Source organism: Sarcophilus harrisii, chromosome 1 (assembly GCF_902635505.1).
Source record: "Sarcophilus harrisii chromosome 1, mSarHar1.11, whole genome shotgun sequence".
NCBI classification, from domain to species: Eukaryota; Metazoa; Chordata; class Mammalia; order Dasyuromorphia; family Dasyuridae; genus Sarcophilus; species Sarcophilus harrisii.
This window is the reverse complement of record NC_045426.1, coordinates 123,602,780-123,622,530: the sequence shown is the minus strand read 5'-3', so window position 1 is coordinate 123,622,530 and position 19,751 is coordinate 123,602,780. Positions and strand designations below refer to the sequence as shown.

The 19,751-nt window shown below is 34.7% G+C and overlaps 1 long non-coding RNA gene across 1 annotated transcript; it reads right to left on the bottom strand.

Moving 5' to 3' along the window:
* Nucleotides 1-632: 632 nt before the first annotated feature.
* LOC116422845 lies at nt 633-19,459 on the bottom strand. Its single transcript, XR_004233385.1, has 4 exons — nt 19,342-19,459; nt 2,859-3,036; nt 2,053-2,351; nt 633-1,932 (listed from the first exon to the last, which is right to left on the bottom strand). It is a non-coding gene; the product is annotated as an uncharacterized LOC116422845 (long non-coding RNA).
* Between the last annotated feature and the right edge of the window lie 292 nt (nt 19,460-19,751).

Below are 19,751 nucleotides of genomic sequence, written 5' to 3'. Positions count from 1 at the left end.
GAGAAGGCTTCAGAAGTAGGTGATAACTATCTTTAATTATTTGAGGGCTTGCTATGTGGAAAAGGGATTATACTTGTTCTACTTGGCTACATGGGTAGAGCTAGAATTAATGAATGGAAGTTATAAAGAGATCCATTTTGGCTTTATGTTAGGAAATCTTCCACACCATTAAAGTTATTCAAAGCCAAAAAGTTGCTTCTGGAGGAATCCTCTTAGGTCTTTTGGACTCTGGAGTTCCCTTCCAATTATAATTCTATTATTCTGTGAGTCTAAATCTCTGCAACTTCTTTTTTGACAAAATTGGAGAAAGATCTCTAAGGTCTTTTTACCTCTAAATGTAATGATTATAAAGCTGAGGTTTGTTTTGTAGTGTTTGTTCAGTTGACTGCTATTTCTTTGTCGTTTTACTTAGTCTGGTTTCGTTGATAAATTTCTAAAGAAAAGAGTCAGTAGTGTTCAAACATGTTTGTGCTATGACCTACATATATAGGTCCATATATATATATAAAATATTACATGTAATATATAGTAATATAAAATAATATAGAATATAATATAGATACATATATAGATAGATATAGATATAGATAGATATCCATATATCTATAAGATTCATATCTTTCATGGTAATGATGGCCTTGGCTTCTCAGTGTGAGATTTCATACTTATAGTTTCATACTTTCTAAGCTCAGAGTGCTTAGAAAACTTCTCATTTCAGTCATTTGGGATATTTTATTTATTCGTCTACATAAAATTAATTCTGAAATACTGCTCTGTCATGTCCTTCCCATTTTTTATAGAAAACATATAGTAAATCTTCATTGCCTCCTGAAGACATCTTTGCATTATATTCAAGATTTTGTCTTGGATCCACCTACTTACATAGTTTTTTCCCCACAACAGTTTTTCTTGTATCTTATACTCTCACTAAAATGGACTAGTTATCTTGTTTCATTTGCTTCTCTACCTCCTTACTTTCCTCATGTTATCTCCACCAGGCATTTCTGGTGCAATCAACCAATGTATATTATGTGATTTTTATGGATTGAGGACTATCCTAGACAGTAGGAATACAAAATCAAAAATGAAATAATTCTTGTTTTCAAGGAGTTTAGCACAATCTCTTCAAATTCTAATTATTTATCAAGGCCCAGTTCAAATATCATTTCTTTCATAAAGTTATTATTCCCTTATTCTCCTATCAGAATTCTTTTGAGTCTTCAGAGTATTTTTGCCTATATCTTATTGCTTATGTCTATCTTACATTATAGTTATGTACCTACTAGAACCATAATTAAAATTATGATAACTTATAGCAAAAAACAATTAGCGGGAATATCCTGTTGAATCAGGAGAGGAAGAGCTCTGGCTCTTGTCCCATAAGAGTTGGAATGAAGGTAGACCTGGGAGAAGCCAATGATGGAAGCCATGAGGTGGCAACTGTGCTGAAGGAATGTAGCTATAGGCTGGAGGAGAATTTCGAGAAATTCGAGAAGAATGATGACAGTAGTAGCCACATGAAGGGAGTAAATCCCAAAGGTAAGCCAAACTCCCATGTTCTCAGAGACAAAATCTTTCACTTTGTTGTTAGTTACAGTTTTGGTATCTCTTACCAACCAAAATAGTCTATATGTTCCTTAGGGGAAGAGAAAAGGTCTTATTCATCTTTATATTACCGAAAGAGGTTATTCTAGGTGGTACTCAAGTATTTTGAGAATGAATCAATGATTTAATGAATAAGTGAGCAAATGAATAATAGGACAGATGTGTGGCATTTTTTCACAGCTATTGAATGTGTATTCTCTCAAGAATGGCAACAGATGAGTTAAAATAACAAAGTTCTATGAGATTAGGACCCTATAGATTAAAGCCATTCAGGTTCCTTGCCATTCCAAGAGGGATTTGTCCAGATCCCTTGATTTTACGTTGATCCTGTGGGATAGAACACAAAGTGTGGAATTGTAATTAGTGACTAGGAGACACATTTAAGTAAAAGGACTAAAGCTCCCCTATTGTCACCTGAATACATCACTCACATTTTGATCTTATTACCTTAAAAATATTCCTGGCTCCCTGCTGACTGTAGTATCTCAACATTTAAAAAAAAAAAAAAAGTTATTTCCAGTCTTTGCCACCAAGCTCTTTACTCCTTGGTTTTATGGTTCACTGCATAAGAACATCTTTTAAAACAAACAAAAAATTCTTCAATTCTGTTCATCATTGCTTGGGTGACTATTTCCATCCTTCTTCCTGTTATTTCCTTCCAAAAAATCTCTCTATGGCTTTAGCTCCTGGAATGCCTGTCTCCATTTTTCTTGCTCTTATGTGTATCTTCATTTCTTTTCCTTTCTCTGGGTAAAAAAAAAAAAAAAAAAAAAAAAATCAATTCCCAAATAGTAATTATTTCCAATTCTGATTTTTCTTCTAATTACTTCCTTCTTTTAAACGATTCTCTTCCTGCTGCTGATCCGTTCTTCCCAAGAATTTTCAAAGCAAAACAAAATAAAGCTCCAAATCATTTCCTACTCTTTACTTCCCACCTGATGTTTGCAAAATGCAGGGAGCAGTCAAACAGAACTTTTATGCCAAAGAGCACACCAGCAGCAAATCAGAGCACTTTGAGGGGGATTAAAGAAAACAGATTTTGACAATTGCTGCCCTATGAGCACCAATTGTGGAAACTGTTTTCAGACAATAATTGAATCCACGAAAATCAAAATACAAAAATCAGACAGCACTCTCTAGAGTTCTATCATGTGATATTTCTTCAAAATCCCCTGCTGCTCTACCAACCACACATTCACTGAGGATTGGAAAATGATTTTTAGGTTTAATTACTGTTAAAGTCAAGAACCTACCTTTTCCATTCTCCTTCCAGTTTTGAGATTTCCCTCCTTTAGAAGGAATGGAAGAAGAAAGAATCTTTCATCACTCTTTTACATCAAAGAAAGTTTGCTTATTCTACAAAATATCAGACACTCGGCTGGATGAAGGTTGTGTTACTGGAACAAGCAGCTTGTTCACTGATGAAACAGTCTGCAAAAATAAAATACTGTAGGATTAAAATAGATTTGTATACTAGAGAATGGTTTAAAAAATGCTTTTGACAAATCCCACACAGTATTGACTTCTAGCCAGAAGAGAGCAGAGGTTGGGAAGAATTTTTCAGAGTTAAGAACACACTGCCTGGGGAAAAACTTTTAACTTTTCACATTTAACTGTGAATGGGTATGTATGTAAGAGAAAAGGGGAATGAGTGAGTCTGGGGCCCTTAACACTTTGTTCCTGGTGGCTATAGCTTTATCTCAAGAACAATTCAGATCCAGATAAGAAAAAAGTTACAATTCCACTGCTTAAATGACTTAATGACTTGTGAATGGAGTCTGAATTTAGCCTGAATTCAAGGACAGGGATTCTTATCTTTTTGTATGTATTTTAGAAACCCCTTTTAGCAATCTGGTGAAGCTTCAAGGTTGTTGTAAGGATTAAATGAGATAATATTTATAAAACATTTCAGCACAATGCCTGGAATATAGTAGGCATGTAATAAACCCTTCTTTTTTCCCCTCTCTCTTTTCCTCCCTTTCTTCTTCCTTTCTTCCTTCCCTCTCTTTCTTCCTCTCTTCTTTCTCCTTCCTTCCCTCTTTCCCTTTCTTCCTTCCTTCCTTCCTTCCTTCCTTCCTTCCTTCTTTTCTTCCTTTTTTCCTTCCGTCCTTCCTTCCTTCCTTCTCAAAATTGTTTTCAAATGCACAAAATAAAATACAAAAAAAGGAAATAAATTATATTTGTAAACCTGATTTTAAGCATTGGACAGATGCATAAGATTCTCTCTGTTTGTGGAGAAAATAATGACTACTTTGTGCCAACAAAAGGGGTAAAGTTGTCATGAGTACTCAGGAAAAAAGAAACATTTTTCTTCCATCCTGCTTTGAAAAGATAGCATATGTATTTCTAGACTCTCTTGGTGAGAATTCTGGAGAGAAAAGGAACAGAGTTTGGAAATCAGAGACTTGCTAAGACGTCAAATGAACCTCTTCTCCTTTGATATTCATTTTATCCAAATATATTACTCAATCCAGATTCCAGTAGTTTTCTACAAGCTCCTAGGCCAGTCTCCCTTCTTTCTCAAGAAGCTTAGTACTAGATTCAGTCTTTTTCTTCACTTTTAAATCTCACCATTATATGAGGGGATTTCAATGTAAGTGTTGATATTCCTTCAAACATGCTAGCCTCCCAGTTCCTGAATCTCATCAACTTCTATGACCTATTTCTTTTCTCTACCACAGCAATATCCAGTCTTTTTAATCTATATCTTTCCACTGGACCCACATGGCTATGAAGGAGAAAGGGAGGCAGGTGACTTTGCATAGCCCTCCCTCACTTAAATCCAATTCACTTGAATGTCATGGCATTATCTTCCTGATGTCATGGTCCTCTTTGAGAGCAAAGAACAAACAACAAGCTCTGTGAGTAGTAGTTGGAGCTGCCCCACTAGGGACCCAAATGGAATGGCCAGTTGGGCAACATAGCTCTACTGTTTTCTTTTTTCTTCCCCTTACCTGTGGGTGCTCTGCCTAAAGAAATGTAAATTTTGATCACTGAAACCTACCAAGATTAGATTCCTTTCTTAAGGATTATGCCTTTAACCCAAATCATTCCGGTTCTGACCAACAGTAGAAGAGGAGTCTGACCAACCTCTTGGAAAATGAAGAAGAAACAAAACATCATCCAAGTAGGATCATATTTTTGATCTCAATATTATTCACAAGTTTCTCTGGTAAAGGTCTCATTTTCAAGATTTATAAAGAACTAATTCAAATTTATAATATTAAGCATCATTGTTTATTAATAAATATTAAAAGGCAATGCATATGAACTGATGTTGAGTGAAGCAAGCAGAACCAGGAAACATTGTACATAGCAATAGCAAGTATGTGTGATGATCAACTATGATAGACAGCTTTTCTCAGTAATTCAGTGATCCAAGGCAATTCCAATAAACTTTAAATAGAAAATGCCATCTGCATCCAGAGAGAGAACTATGGAGACTGAAAGTGGATAAAGGCATACTATTTTCACTTTTTTTCTGTTTGGCTTTTCCCTTTCATTCTGATTTTTCTTTTTCATCATGATTCACATATAAATATGTATAAAAATAAATCAGATTTTAAAAAGGATATGTATAGGTAATTTTCTGAGGAAGAAATCTAGGCTCTCAACAATCATATGTAAAAAACACTCCAAATCACCACTTATTAGAGAAATGAAAACTAATGAAATTCTTAGGTTTTACCTCACATCTTTCTGATATGCAAAACTGACAAAAATATAGCATCTAGAGACAAAAAAGTCTTTATCAAATTGCACATTACAAAACACACCCACAAATATCAATACCATTTCTATGTAATAATTACAAAATTCATTTCTATGTAATAATTACAAAATTCAAGAGAGAAAAGTAGAAAGGGAAATCCTATTAAAAGTAACTACAAAATGTATAAAATATTTGGGAATTAATCTATAAAAGCTCACCCAATACTTGTATAAATTCAATTACAAATGGCCCTTAAGAAATAAAGAACAAATAAATTGGAAGAATATTCAGTAGTCACGGCAGGGTGTTGCCAAAGCAATAAAAAATCACAAAATATATAAGCTAATGTATAGTTTTAATATTATACCAATCAAATTACCAAAGGAATACTTTCCAGGATTTGACAAAATAAGGGGATTCATTTGGGAAGAACAAAAGGTCTAGAATATTAGAGCAAAGAAAGAAAAAAGGAAGGAATAAAGAGGGAATATAATTTCTAGACTTCAAAATAGATAATGGGCATTCATCACAACTATTTGGTTTAAAAATAGGAAATGGGGTGGGGGGAAGTAGAGTCAAGATGGAGGAGAAAACACACACATCTTTCTAAGCTCCTCTTCTACTCTCACTACTAATGACCAAATTCAGCCTCAGAAATAGTGCTTGACTAGTAAAATCCATGAATATTGTGAGTACAACAAATTACAAGCTGAAAATAATCTGGAAGATCACCAGAAAAGGTTTGTCTTGATCAGCAGGAGCAGGCCAGCATAAGCAGGGAAGCAGAACCAGAGGCTAGCTCACTGGGTGGCCAGGGTGGGAACAGTTTCCGCAGGTGGAAAATTTGCAGGGAGGACTCTACCATATGTTGTCTTCTCTGCTTTAGTTGCAAAACAGTAGATCAGCAGAGAAGTTACACAAACACCAAAGGTAGAGTGTACTCAAAAAAAAAAAAGAAAGAAAGAAAGAAAGAAAAACGCCAGAACTTAACAGCATCTGGCTGCATCAACCCAGCACTGGAAGTGACTCAGCACAGACCACAGCACAGCCATGCAGCCCCATATTGCAGCATGGGGCTTTTGCTTGGGGCAGTCACATTTCTGCACGCCAGGGGAGCTCTGCCTGGAGCAGCCACAAATCTGCACAGTGGGAAGGCTCTGCCCAAGGAAATAAGACTTCCATAGCATGGCTTCACTTCCCAGGGCAGAGGCATACTATTTTCACTTTTTTTCTGTTTGGCTTTTCCCTTTCATTCTGATTTTTCTTTTTCATCATGATTCACATATAAATATGTATATTTTGGTGCCAGGCTTTTCCCAGAGCACTTCCACAGCTCAGCAGCTCTCTGCAGCCCATTTACAGGACAGCTACTGTTCATGTATCTATCCCTGTTCTGCAGAGGAAGCTGGTAACCTCCTTGCCCTGAAGGCAGATCCTAAGGGCTTTTAAAAAAATGAGTAAAAATACCAAGCATACTCTAACCAGTAATAAGGGGAAATTTTATATCTTTAGAAGCTTACTTGAATAAAATAAAGAAAGAGAAGATCAATGAATTGGGCTTACAACTTAAAAAGCTAGAAAAAGAGCAAATTAAAATCCCCCAATCAAATACTAAATTTGAAATTCTAAAATTAAAAGGAGAAATTGATAAAATTGAAAGTAAAAAAACTATTGAATTAATAAAACTAAGAGTTGATTTTATGAAAAAAACAATAAAATAGATAATAAACCTTTGGTAAATCTGATTAGAAATGAAAAGGGAGAACTTTCCACCAATGAAGAGTAAATTAGAGCAATAATTTGGAGTTACTTTGCCCAACTTTATGCCAATAAATTTATAGATAATAAACCTTTGGTAAATCTGATTAGAAATGAAAAGGGAGAACTTTCCACCAATGAAGAGTAAATTAGAGCAATAATTTGGAGTTACTTTGCCCAACTTTATGCCAATAAATTTGAGAATCTAAGTGAAATGGATGACTACCTCCAAAAATATAGGCTTCCCAGATTAACAGAAGAGGAAATAAATTGCTTACATAATCCCATTTGAGAAAAAGAAATAGAATAAGCTATTAATCAACTCCCTAAGAAAAAATCCCCATCACCAGATGGATTTACATGTGAAGAACAAGTAGCCCTAATGCTATATGAACTATTTGAAAAAATAGGGAATGAAGGAGTCCTACCAAATTCCTTTTATGACACAGACATGGTACTGATACCTAAACCAGGTATGTTGAAAAGAGAAAGAAAATTATAGACCAATCTCCCTAATAAATATTGATGCTAAAATCTTAAATAAGATATTAGCAAAAAAATCACCCCCAGGGTAATACACCATGACCAAGTAGGATTTATACCAGGAATGCAGAGCTGATTTAATATTATGAAACCTATTAGCATAATTGACTATATCAATAACCAAATTAACAAAAACCATATCTCAAAAGATACAGAAAAAGCATTTGATAAAATCCGACATCTATTCCTATTTAAAACACTTGAGAGTATAGGAATAAATGGGATTTTCCTTAAAATAATCAGTAGCATCTATTTAAAACCATCAGTAAGCATCATATGTAATGGGGATAAACTGGAACTATTCCCAATAAAATCAGGAGTGAAACAAGGTGGCCCACTATATTGTATTAGAAATGCTAGCTTCAGCAATAAAAGTTGAGAAAGAGATTAAAGGAATTAGAGTAGGTAATTATCACTCTTTGCAGATGATATGATGGTATCCTAAGAGAACTCCAGAGATTATACTAAAAAGCTATTAGAAATAATTCACAATTTCAGCAAAGTTGCAGGATACAAATAAACCCAAATAAGTCATCAGCATTCTTATATATCACTAATAAAATCCAACAGCTAGAATTACAAAAAGAAATTCCATTTAAAGTAACTGCCAATAGTATAAAATATTTGGGAATCTAGCTGCCAAGGGAAAGTCAGGAACTATATGAGCAAAACTACAAAACACTTTCCACATAAATAAAGTCAGATCTAACCAATTGGAAAAATATTAAGTGCTCTTGGATAGGGTGAACAAATATAGTAAAGATGACAATACTACCTAAACAATATATTTATTTAGTGCTATACCGATCAGACTTCCCAAAAAATATTTTAATGACCTAGAAAAAATAACAACAAAATGTCAAGACTCTCAAGGAAACTAATGAAAAAAAATCAAATGAAGGTGGTCTAGTTGTACCAGATCTAAAACTATATTATAAAGCAGTAGTTACCAAAACCATTTGGTATTGGCTAAGAAATAGTCTAGCTGATCAGTGGAATAGGTTAGGTTCACAGGATAAAATAGTCAATAACTTTAATAATCTAGTGTTTGACAAACCCAAAGACCACAACTTTTGGGATAAAAATTCACTGTTTGACAAAAATTGCTGGAAAAATTGGAAATCAGTATGGCAGAAACTAGGCATGGACCCACACTTAACACGATACACCAATATAAGGTCAAAATGGGTTCATGATCTAGGCATAAAGAAAGAGATTATAAATAAATTAGAAAAACATAGGATAGTTTACCTCTCAGACCTATTGAGGAGTAAGGAATTTGTGACCAAAGAAGAACTAGAGATCATTATTGATCAGAAAATAGAAAATTTTGATTATATCAAATTGAAAAGCTTTTATGCAAACAAGATTAGAAGGGAAACAATAAACTGGGAAAACATTTTCACAGTCAAAGGTTCTGACAAAGGCCTCATTTCCAAAATATATGGAGAATTGACTCTAATTTATAAGGAATCAAGCCATTCTCCAATTGATAAATGGTCAAAGAATATGAACAATTTTCAGATGATGAAATTGAAACTATTTCTACTCATATAAAAGGGTGCTCCAAATCAAATTAAGACAACTCTGAGATACCACTATACACTTGTCAGATTGGCTAAGATGATAGGAAAAGATCATGATGAATGTTGGAGGGGATGTGGGAAAACTGGGACACTGATACATTGTTGGTGGAGTTGTGAATGGATCCAGCCATTCTGGAGAGCAGTTTGGAACTATGCTCAAAAAGTTATCAAACTGTGCATATTCTTTAATCCAGCAGTGTTACTGGGCTTATATCCCAAAGAGATCTTAAAGAAAGAAAGGGACCTGTACATGCCAAAATGTTCGTGGCAGTCCTTTTTGTAGTGGCTAGAAACTGGAAACTGAATAGATGCCCATCAATTGGAGAATGGTTGGGTAAACTGTGGTATATGAATGTTATGGAATGTTATTGTTCTGTAAGAAATGACCAGCAGGATAAAGACAGAGAGGCTTGGAATGACTTACATGAACTGATGCTGAGTGAAATGGAACCAGGAGATAGATCATTATACACTTCAACAACAATACTGTATGAGGATGTATTCTTATGGAAGTGGATATCTTTGACAAAGAGAAGATCTAATAATAAGTGGAAAATTACCCATGTATATATCTTATAAATAAAAAGCTATAATAAAAAAATAAAAATAGGAAACTAGATCAATGGGACAGACTAAACAAAGGAGGATAAGAAATATGGAATTCAATGACTCAGGTTTAATTAACCTCCAAATACAAATTGCTTAGAAAATAGCTCATTACTTGAAAGAACTTTAGGGAAAAGTGGAAATAATTCCAGCAGAAATTAGACTTAGATTAATATGTTACCTCATATTCCACAATAAATTCAAATGGAAAATGCAATCTGAACATAAAAAATGAAAATAGCACCATTAAAAATTTAAAAGAGAAACAGATCATTATGTCTTTCACAACTGTGACAAACAAGGGATATAGACAATTACAAAAGATAAAATGGACCATTTTGATTAAATGGATTTGAAAAGCTTTCATACAAAATTTGTATCAAATATCTTTAAGAATAGGAATTTGGCATCTTATATAGATAAGTAACAGAAATATGTAAGCTCTACTTATATTCCTCCATAAAGAAGTGGTAAAAAAATGAACAAATAGTTCTCAGAAGAAAAATTATAAACTATTAACAATGATATGAAAGAATACTCATTATCACTAATACTAAAATACAAATCAAGACAACCCCCGCTGTTTCTTGGGGTTCTTTCAAGTAATGAGCTATTTTCTAAGCAATTTGTATTTGGAGGTTAATTAAACCTGGGTCATTGAATTCCATATTTCTGATCCTCCTTTGTATAGTCTGTCCCATTGATCTAGTTTCTTATTTTTATTTTTTTATTATAGCTTTTTATTGATAAGATATATACATGGGTAATTTTCTACTTATTATTAGATCTTCTCTTTGTCAAAGAGATCCACTTCTATGAGGATGCTCTTATATAGCATATTGGCAAAGATGGCAAAAGTCAAAAAGTTAAAGTTGGAGAGCTTGTGGAGACAAACTCATGGAAATCAGTTTGGAATTATGCAAATAATGTAGAATGTACATATCTTTGATCCAGAGATGCTACTACTGGGCATATATCCCAAGAAAATCATTGATTGAAAATATTGTCATATATATACCAAAATATTTTTAGCAGAGTATTTTTTTGTAGTAGCAAAGAACTGGAAATGAAGTAGATTTACATTGATTGGAGAAGCTACACAAATTATGATACATGAATGTAATAGAAATTACCATACTGTAACAAAAGATTAACATGATGAATACAGAAGACTTAAATAATCTGATGTAATGTGACATATAAGCAGAGCCAAGAAAATGATACATACAATGACTACAACAATGTAAATGGAAAGAACAACCACAACAAAACAATCTAACTTGACTATTCTAAATTATAAAAGACAGACTAAGTTCCAAAGAACAAATGTGAGAAGACACTTCCTTTCTCCTTTGCTGAGGAAGGAGGATCCATGGGTATGGAACTTTGCATATGTCATCAAATCTTTTTTTGAAATTTTGCTGAGTTTTGATTTCTTCTTCTCCCCTCCCTCCTCTTTTTCTTTCTATATTTTTCGTTAATTCTTTGTTATAAGGGATTGTTCTGTGGGAGGAAGGAAATGCAGGAGAACATTTAGACTGTGTTCAAACAAAAAAAAATAAAATTTATTAAAAAAACTAAACAGAGCATTTAATATCCTGTCAATAAAAAGCCAATGAAGTTGATTTAGTAGGATTCTCATGTGGTTAGATCTATACCTAAGAAAAATCACTTTGGTTCAGTAAGAGAACAGATTATGAGAGATACTTGTAGCAAGATCAATGGGGCATTTGTTGCAATAATTGATGGAAGAAGTGGTTGAGGGTCTGAACTGAGGTAGTAAATGAGTGAATAGAAAGAGGGGGTTGGATATGAGAAATGTTGTGGGGGTAGAGTTGGCAAGATTCAGCAACTAGTAAGGAAGACAGGAATTGAGGATAATGCCAATATTATGAACATGAGAGTCTTTGACAGATATGGGGAAGTTTTAGGGAGGGGAGTAGTGGGAAAGATAATCTTTGAACATGTTGAGGTTGAGATGTCTCTAAAACATCTAATTTGAAATTAGGAGAGAATGGGGCTGATGATATAGACCTATGAGCCATCTGCAAAGAAATGACAGTTAAACTAGTGGAAGTGATTAGGTTATTTAGTATAAGTGTAAGAAGAGGGACTAAATAGAACAGAACATGGGGACAGTTAAGGGACTTTTCAAATGTAAGAATGATGAGCCAGCAAAGAAAACAGAGAAAGAACAGTCAGATAGGTAGGTAGAAGGAGAACCATCAGGGAGGAGGGTCATGAAAATTCAGTTAAGAAATAGCATTCAGGAAAAGTTGGTGCTTAACAGTGTCAAATACTGTGAAGAAGTCAAAAGTGTTTTTAAATTTGGCAATTAAGAGACAACATTGGTAACTTTGGAGAGAAGGGTTTCAGTTGAGTAACTGTATCAGAAGCCAGAATGTAAAGGGTTGAGGGCAGAGTGAGAAAAAAGGAAGCTTTTTTGTTTTGTACCTACTCAGTGAATTTATTCTGTATTATGGGGATTATAGTAATCTATGATTGTATAGTATCCTTCTAATAGACTAAAAGGCAGAAACTAAATCTAATCTGAATTTTTCATCTTCCCCAGGACTAACAAACAACATGAATTTAATGTTTGTTAGATAAATTAGTTATCAGTTGCAAATCATTGTCATATGGGTTTGTAGATGAAGCAAGTAACTCCTGTTCGGTTTCTTGATGGGATATAATTGAAATGAAAACTACTTGAAAGAGATATGGTTGTGTTTGTTGTATGTTAACAGTTTGAGGGAATTGGTAGATTGTCTGGGGAAGCTCAAAGTAGTTTAGGAGGGCTTAAAGGTGTAATTGTCTTTTCATGGAAATGTCTTCTGTTTTACTCATCATCTCACTCTGCAATTCTGTCAGAAACAGAGAGCTATTCAATTGGTCTAGAAGGATTTGTTCTTAATAAATCTGCTGCCTATTGCTAGTGATCTTTTAGTCTTCTAGGTATTTACAAATTTTAACTGTTAATAAAAATTTCATGACTTAATTTAGAGCTGCAGGAATATATTTGTCACCATTACATCATCTTTCTTAAAAAGATTATCCTCTGGTGTTTATTTGTTGGACTTTGTATTCCAGTATAATCTTAGACCTTAGTGGTTTTTTAATGATGATGATAAAAATGGTGATAGCTAGCATTTTTATATCTTCTACTATGGACCAAGCAATATAGTAAGCACTTTATAAATGTTATCTCATTTTATCCTAATGACAACCCTGGAAAGTAGATGCTATTATTATTTTCATTTTATGGTTGAGAAAAGTGAGGCAAACAGAATTTAAGGGACTCACCCAAAGTCACACAGCTACTAAGTGTCTGAGATTGGGTTTAACTCAGGTCCCTGATTGCAGGCCTGTTCACTTTATCACCATTGTTGAATCAGTTACTCTTGTCTCTTTGTGAAGTCATTTGTTGTTGTTGTTGTTGTTGTAGTTGTTGTTTTTTGGCAGAGATATTGGAATGGTTTGCCATTTTCTTCTCTAGCTCATTTTGTAGATTTGAAATTGAGGTAAAGAGGGTTAAGTGACTTATCCAGGTTCACACAGATAGGAAGTGTCTGAGGACAGATTTGATTTTTGGAAGATGAGCTTTCCTGATTCCAAGGCAACCACTCTATCCTCAAGTTCTGAATTGTTTATAAGTGACATAATAGATGCATCAAGAAATCATATTTCTCCATTGAATCACACAAGTGGGGCATATAAGTGTCAAGATGAATTTTCTATATTATCATATCTTCTTCTGATGATCAATTAATTGCTTTTCTGGTGTCATTTTAAAAATTGTCTTTATTTTTCTGTTATGAAGGACAGATTTTTGAGTAAAGAATTTGCTATTTGATACATTCTGCAGTCCTCATTAATTTTATGCCCAATCTAATTTAATACCTGGTTTTCCCTAAATCACTGGCATCTTCTTCCTTTCCTATAGTTTCTTTCATATTTAATTCTAGCATTTAATTATATTCTCCTAATTTTATATATCTCTCCATCTCTTATTAACTACATATACTCCACAGAATCTCTGAGTGGGAAGGGATCTCAGAGGTTATCTAGTAAAATCAATACCAGAACAAGAGCACCAATTTTTTGCATTTCTTGATGGTGGACATCCACCTTCATTTTGACAACCTTCAGAGACAGGAAATACATAGTTTTGTGAGGCAGTGAGATACTTCATAATAGCCCTGGGAGATAAGTAATACAAACACTTCACTTTGGGAATGCTCTAATGGTTAGGCAGATTTTTCTGACATTGAACCTTGACATTGAAAGTATATTCTGTTTTTCTACAACTTTCATTAAGTGGCCCTAATTTGGGTTTCTGGGACTAAGCAGCACAAATGAAAACTCTTCAAATAGTTGAAGACAGGGCTTATTCTACCTGTGGGAAATGACCAGCAGGTTGTTGTTGTTGTTGTTGTTGTTGTTGTTGTAGGACTGAATTTATAAAGAGAAGAGTGGATATATAGATCTGGCAGTTATCTGTGTAAACATAATTGAACTCAGTGGAACACAGACAATACCACTAAGGGAGAAGGTATGGTAATAGAAGAGAAAAAAATCCAGATAGGACTTATAGGGCAGAAGATGGATTTTTAGTCAACAAAAGAAAAAAACTATCATGGAAGCCAAGGGATGAGAGTGTATCCATAAGAAGGAAGTGAGGGCAATTTGGGGATAAGAACTCCTAAATCCCTTGGTGAAAGAGCTGATTGCCCAAAAGTTTGACTTTGGCTATCTAAAACATTGTCCACTTGATAGGTATAGTGAGCAGTGTTAAAAGTTGCAGAGAGGCAAAAGAGAATGTAGGCCATGAAGGAGTCATGGATTGACTAATTATTTCTACAAAATAGCTTTCATTTCTTACTTTTCTTTTCCATTCCCAAGTATCTCATCTAGACTGGACTTTCATCATCCTATATTAGAAATGTTTTAGTGGCCTGTGAATTATTAATCTTTTTCATTTGAGTCCATCCTGGACAAGTTGTAAGAATAGTTTTCCTATAACACAACTCATTCCACTGCTCAAAAAAAAAACCTCTGTGACTTTCTACTACTTACAAGATAACCTAAACTTCCTTAAGCTGACTTTTAAGACTTCACAAGATGTGGTTTCCTCGGTTTTTCTAGTTTTAATACCCAGCTGTCCTATCCAAAGCATCTACTCCTCTATACACATTGTATAGAATGATCCTAAGATCATTTTATATACACATACACATATATACATATACATATGTATACACATGTACATATATTCACTTATATCTATATATTTTAGGGTCATTGGAATAATTTGGGAGGAATTGTAGAGATCATACAATCCAACTTTCTCCTTTCAGAGATAATGAAACTAAAACTCTGAGGGATGGAATGATTTATCTAATGGAACATGAGTAAAGGATGAATAGAGTCTTGATTTGAAACTAGGCCATTTGATTTCAAATCTTCTGTTCTATTCACCATATGATTCTGTGAGGAGAGGGAGGGAGAGTGTCAGTAAGAGATATAGAATCCCAGAATGTCAGAGATCAGAGACCTTATTTATTATATCTCGTCTAATTCTTATGTAGTTGAGGAATTGAAGCCTAGGGAAAGAAAATAATTTCATTGGGCCATAGAATCATAAAGTTGGAAGAAACCTGTGGTAAATAAACACTGGACTTGGACTCAGAGAACCTGAGTACTTGTGTGATTTTGGCCAAGTGCCTTTCCTGAGTCTTAGTTTGCCTATTTGTAAACATAATAGATAAATATCCATTAACTCTAAATTTTAGGATTTTGTGATTACTCTAACTGCCGTAAGTCAGGATTAAAAAAATAATAATTATTATTTTTTGCTACATTTTAGGTTGTGAACTAAGCTCTTTCCTTCCATTCCCACTTCTCCCTTGAAAAGGCCATTTGATGTAAATTTATAAATATAAGGAAAACCATTTATGTGTTTACCTTTATCACTTTTGTTTCCTAGAGATGGATAGCATCTTTCTTCACAGGTCTTTTACTGTTGATTTGAGTATTTATAGTTCTCAGAATAACTTGATTATTCACAATTATTCTTTGAACAATATTGCTATTAATGTACACAGTGTTGTCTTGGTTCTGTTCATTTACTTTACATTTCATTTTCTTAACATCTTAACATGTTTTTCTAAAATCAACTAATTTTTTTTTGCTGAGGCAGTTGGGGTTAAGTGACTTGCCCAGGGTCACACAGTTAGGAAGTGTTAAGTGTCTGAGGCCAGATTTGAACTTAGGTCCTCCTGACTTCAGGGCTTGTGATCTGTCCACTTGTACTACCTTGCTGCCCCAACTCATCATTTTTTACAGAACAATTGATTCAGGATTTTAACTTAGGTTCCCTTACATCCAACCTGGTACTCTTTCTACTATGACATTTAACCTTTCAACATGGTCTCCAGTCTTTTTGCTATTCTAATAATTATCCTCTGGACCCATATAGTTTATCAATGTCTTTCTAAAATGTGGTGGCTAGAAGCAAATATTACAGTCTAGTTGTGGTCTGACTTGGCCAGAATCCAACTTGGCCATCACCAGCCTCAGTCTAGACACTTTATCTCTCAATGCAAGCTAAGATCATGATAATCTTCTAAGGCTGCCTTGTTGTTTCCCTCTCTCTTTCCTCGTTAAATCTAGGATTTTCTTTATCATGAGATTTTTGATCAATGTCTTCACTTAATCATGTTGGATTTTGTTTTTTTGCTCTTTGCATTCTTTTACAAAAGGAGAATAACCTCTTGTCCCTTTATTGTTTTGTTTTTAAAGAAACTGTGCAGTTTCTTCCATTCTTATTAGTGTTAATATTGACTGACATTCCCAGCTGATCTTTTTATTTCCTCAATTTTCTTTGTTGGAATCAAATGCCTTCATCTGTTACTGTCTATTACAATAACTCCTTACCATTCTGAATCTGAATCACTTGTGGCCACCAGTAATTACTCTCATGTTCACTTTCTCATTGTGGTGCCAGCTCTATCAATGGTTAGGTATGGATAGCATGCTGATTTAACCAAGTGCATATTGAAGACTAAGAAATAGATTTTATTTCCCAGGTTAATTCTGTTTGGTCAGGGATATGAGTGAAATAACTGGAATGCAAATAATTGATCTGGTTATTCCTTTCATTATAATGACTATAATGAATCAACTATTTGGAGATCAGAGAGACTGTCCATATAAGCCCTTTCTTCAGGGTTACTTCAGGGTCATTCAGACTATAAAACTTCTCATAATACTAACAGCTTATATTTTTATAGTAGTTTAAGGCATACAAATCTCTTTCCTTATATTGAGATTGTTACTGCGAATACTTCTAGCCTCATTTTGCAGATGAGGGGAAGTGATTTACCCATCATTACAGAACCATCAAATGGCAGATTCAGAACTCGAACCAGGATCTTCTGACTCCAAAGCTAGTGAATTTTCTTTTTACCGCACTCCGTCTCTTTATGATGAGTTGCCTGCAACCAAGGAAGAGACATCTGGCAGGCCCTTGATTTGTGTGGAATCCTGTTGTTCATTTTGGCACATCAGTTCAATCCCAAATAGGTGAAACCTCTAGTACAAAATGATAGGTATTAAATAGCAGAACTAGCACTTAACCCTAATTTCCAAATATCATCAAGGTGAATGACAGGATACAGGCTGTGTAGCCTCTAAGCTGTATCATTTCCAATCTTTGTATTCTTAACCATTTAATATTTTTGAATTATGTTGCTCTATGATGCAAGGATTCTGTAGTTTTCTGATTGAACTCTTAGTGAATAATCTGGAAATGTAATACCTAAGTGGTGATTTCAAGTGGGGAGGGGTCTTATGTTGCAGAAGTCTCTATACAGTTCCCATGGTTTTAGACTACATTAATGAAACAAAGCTCCTAGACTCTGTCATCGTGTATGTAGTAAAAAAAAATCTGGATATTGTTTTTGTCATATTCCCTTTGTTATGATGAGAGTTCTTGATTCATTTAAAATAGATCATAAAATTTAGAGCTAAAAGGTGTGTTAGAGATCATTTAGTGCAGATGTTTCATTTTACAGATGAGAGAATAGACTTCTAAAGTGAAGTGATTTGTCCAAAGTCATGCAGGTAGGAAAGCAGAGACCAGGTCATCTGATTCCAAATCCTTTATTTCAAAGGACTCTGATATGCAGCAGACATATCATAAACAGACTTTCCAAACATAGACTAGACACACCGGAGATTGAGCTCTGTCCCTTCCTTTCCCTGTCCAGGGATTCCAATGGGCTCTATTCCTTAATACCTGTGTAACTTTGGGAATATCATTTAATCTCCCTGGTTCTCAGTTTTCTATGAAATGAAGGAGACAGACGAGGTGCTCTAATCCATTAGATTTCTTCTGGCTCTAGGTTATCCACATTCCACCATGGAGACCAACAGAAAGAGGAGGGGCAGGGAATTGTGCTTTTTGGTTAACAATTATAGCAAAGGTCACATTAGAAATATTGAGAGTAGGGGTGTGCACCGCTTTTCTGATTCCTTTTGCTTGTTGCACATAAGATGTTTGCCTGCGAGATATGGACATTTTGTGAAGGTTTGAGTGGCCTTGTGTTCTGCCACAGCTTATTTTTAGTATAATGATTAGGAGAATATGTATGCCTGCCACCTCCTTCTTTGTCCTTCACTCTTCACCTACTCTCATATGCCTTTACAAATGCTCCTACAGACAGACATCTCCCTTATCCACACTCAACCTCACCACTACGTGAATGCTCAACCTTGCACAAAAGTACACAATTCTGTCCTAGTAATCTCCTGTATACTACTGCACGTGCATACGTATTTTGACACTGGCATATTGACACATTTGCATGCATTCCAGGCTGACATTTTATACACAATTAAAAATAATTTAAAAACCCCACTTACCTATATAATGAATTGGGTTATACTGAGGGACAGATCAGTCTTCTATTGTGGGGAACTGTTTTATTCTCTTTGTAAAACTGAAAGCCTAGAAAGCAGGCACTAAAATGGGGTCCCATTATTCAAGTGTACTGTAACTCAAGCTATTCCATGCTTGTATTATGCAGTCTACCCCAAATTCCTTAACACTTTTTTTTTTAACCTATTCCAACTTTCACGGCCTTTTCTCTAGCTAACAGGGCCTTCATTCACCCTTCAGATTCTCATTTTGATCCACACTAGTTTTGATTTATCATAGTGCAGGGTACATACCAGGTGCTTAATAACGACTTGTTGACTTGCCTTTTAAACTCGCCAATGTTCTCCTGCGAATCAACATCAAAACATTGCATTTTGGTGGCAGTTTTATGAATATGACAAAAGTGCTTCTCGTCTTGGGGGAGCCATTCAGCTGCCATGCCTTTTAAATAGTTGCAAGGCTTTTTGCCACCCATTGGACTATTAAGAAAATACTATGCTCTCAGTCCCAATCCTGTCAGAATTCTATGCTATATTCCCATAGGAAGATGTTACAGTTCCACTGGGTCTGAGTTTGTCCAAGTCACTGACCTTTTCCTGAAGGAGCAGAAGTCTGCTTTAAATAGCTTTTTATCTTGCTTCCATTAAGAGAAGGTGAAGCTCAAGGAGGACCACTTTACTTTCTCTGTTTCCAATACAAATAAAACAGTAGGAGGGAAATGCATTAGACAGAAGGCAGCAAGCTGAGAGAGAATGCCTAATGTATTCTTTAACTAAGCCAACCCCCTTGAGCTGCCAATGTTGTACTCCGAGTGCCTTTGCCGCCTTTCTCTTCCCCTCCCCCTTCCTCTTACGGATTTGCAAAGGAATAATTCCTCTTGGGCAAAGATACTGCTATTTAGGCAAAAATATCTCAATTTACAGGTTCAACTGTTGATTCTCAAACTAGACATCTTGTATTGGTATGTTTAGGAAAAGAGGGAACAAAAGGGAATCTTTCT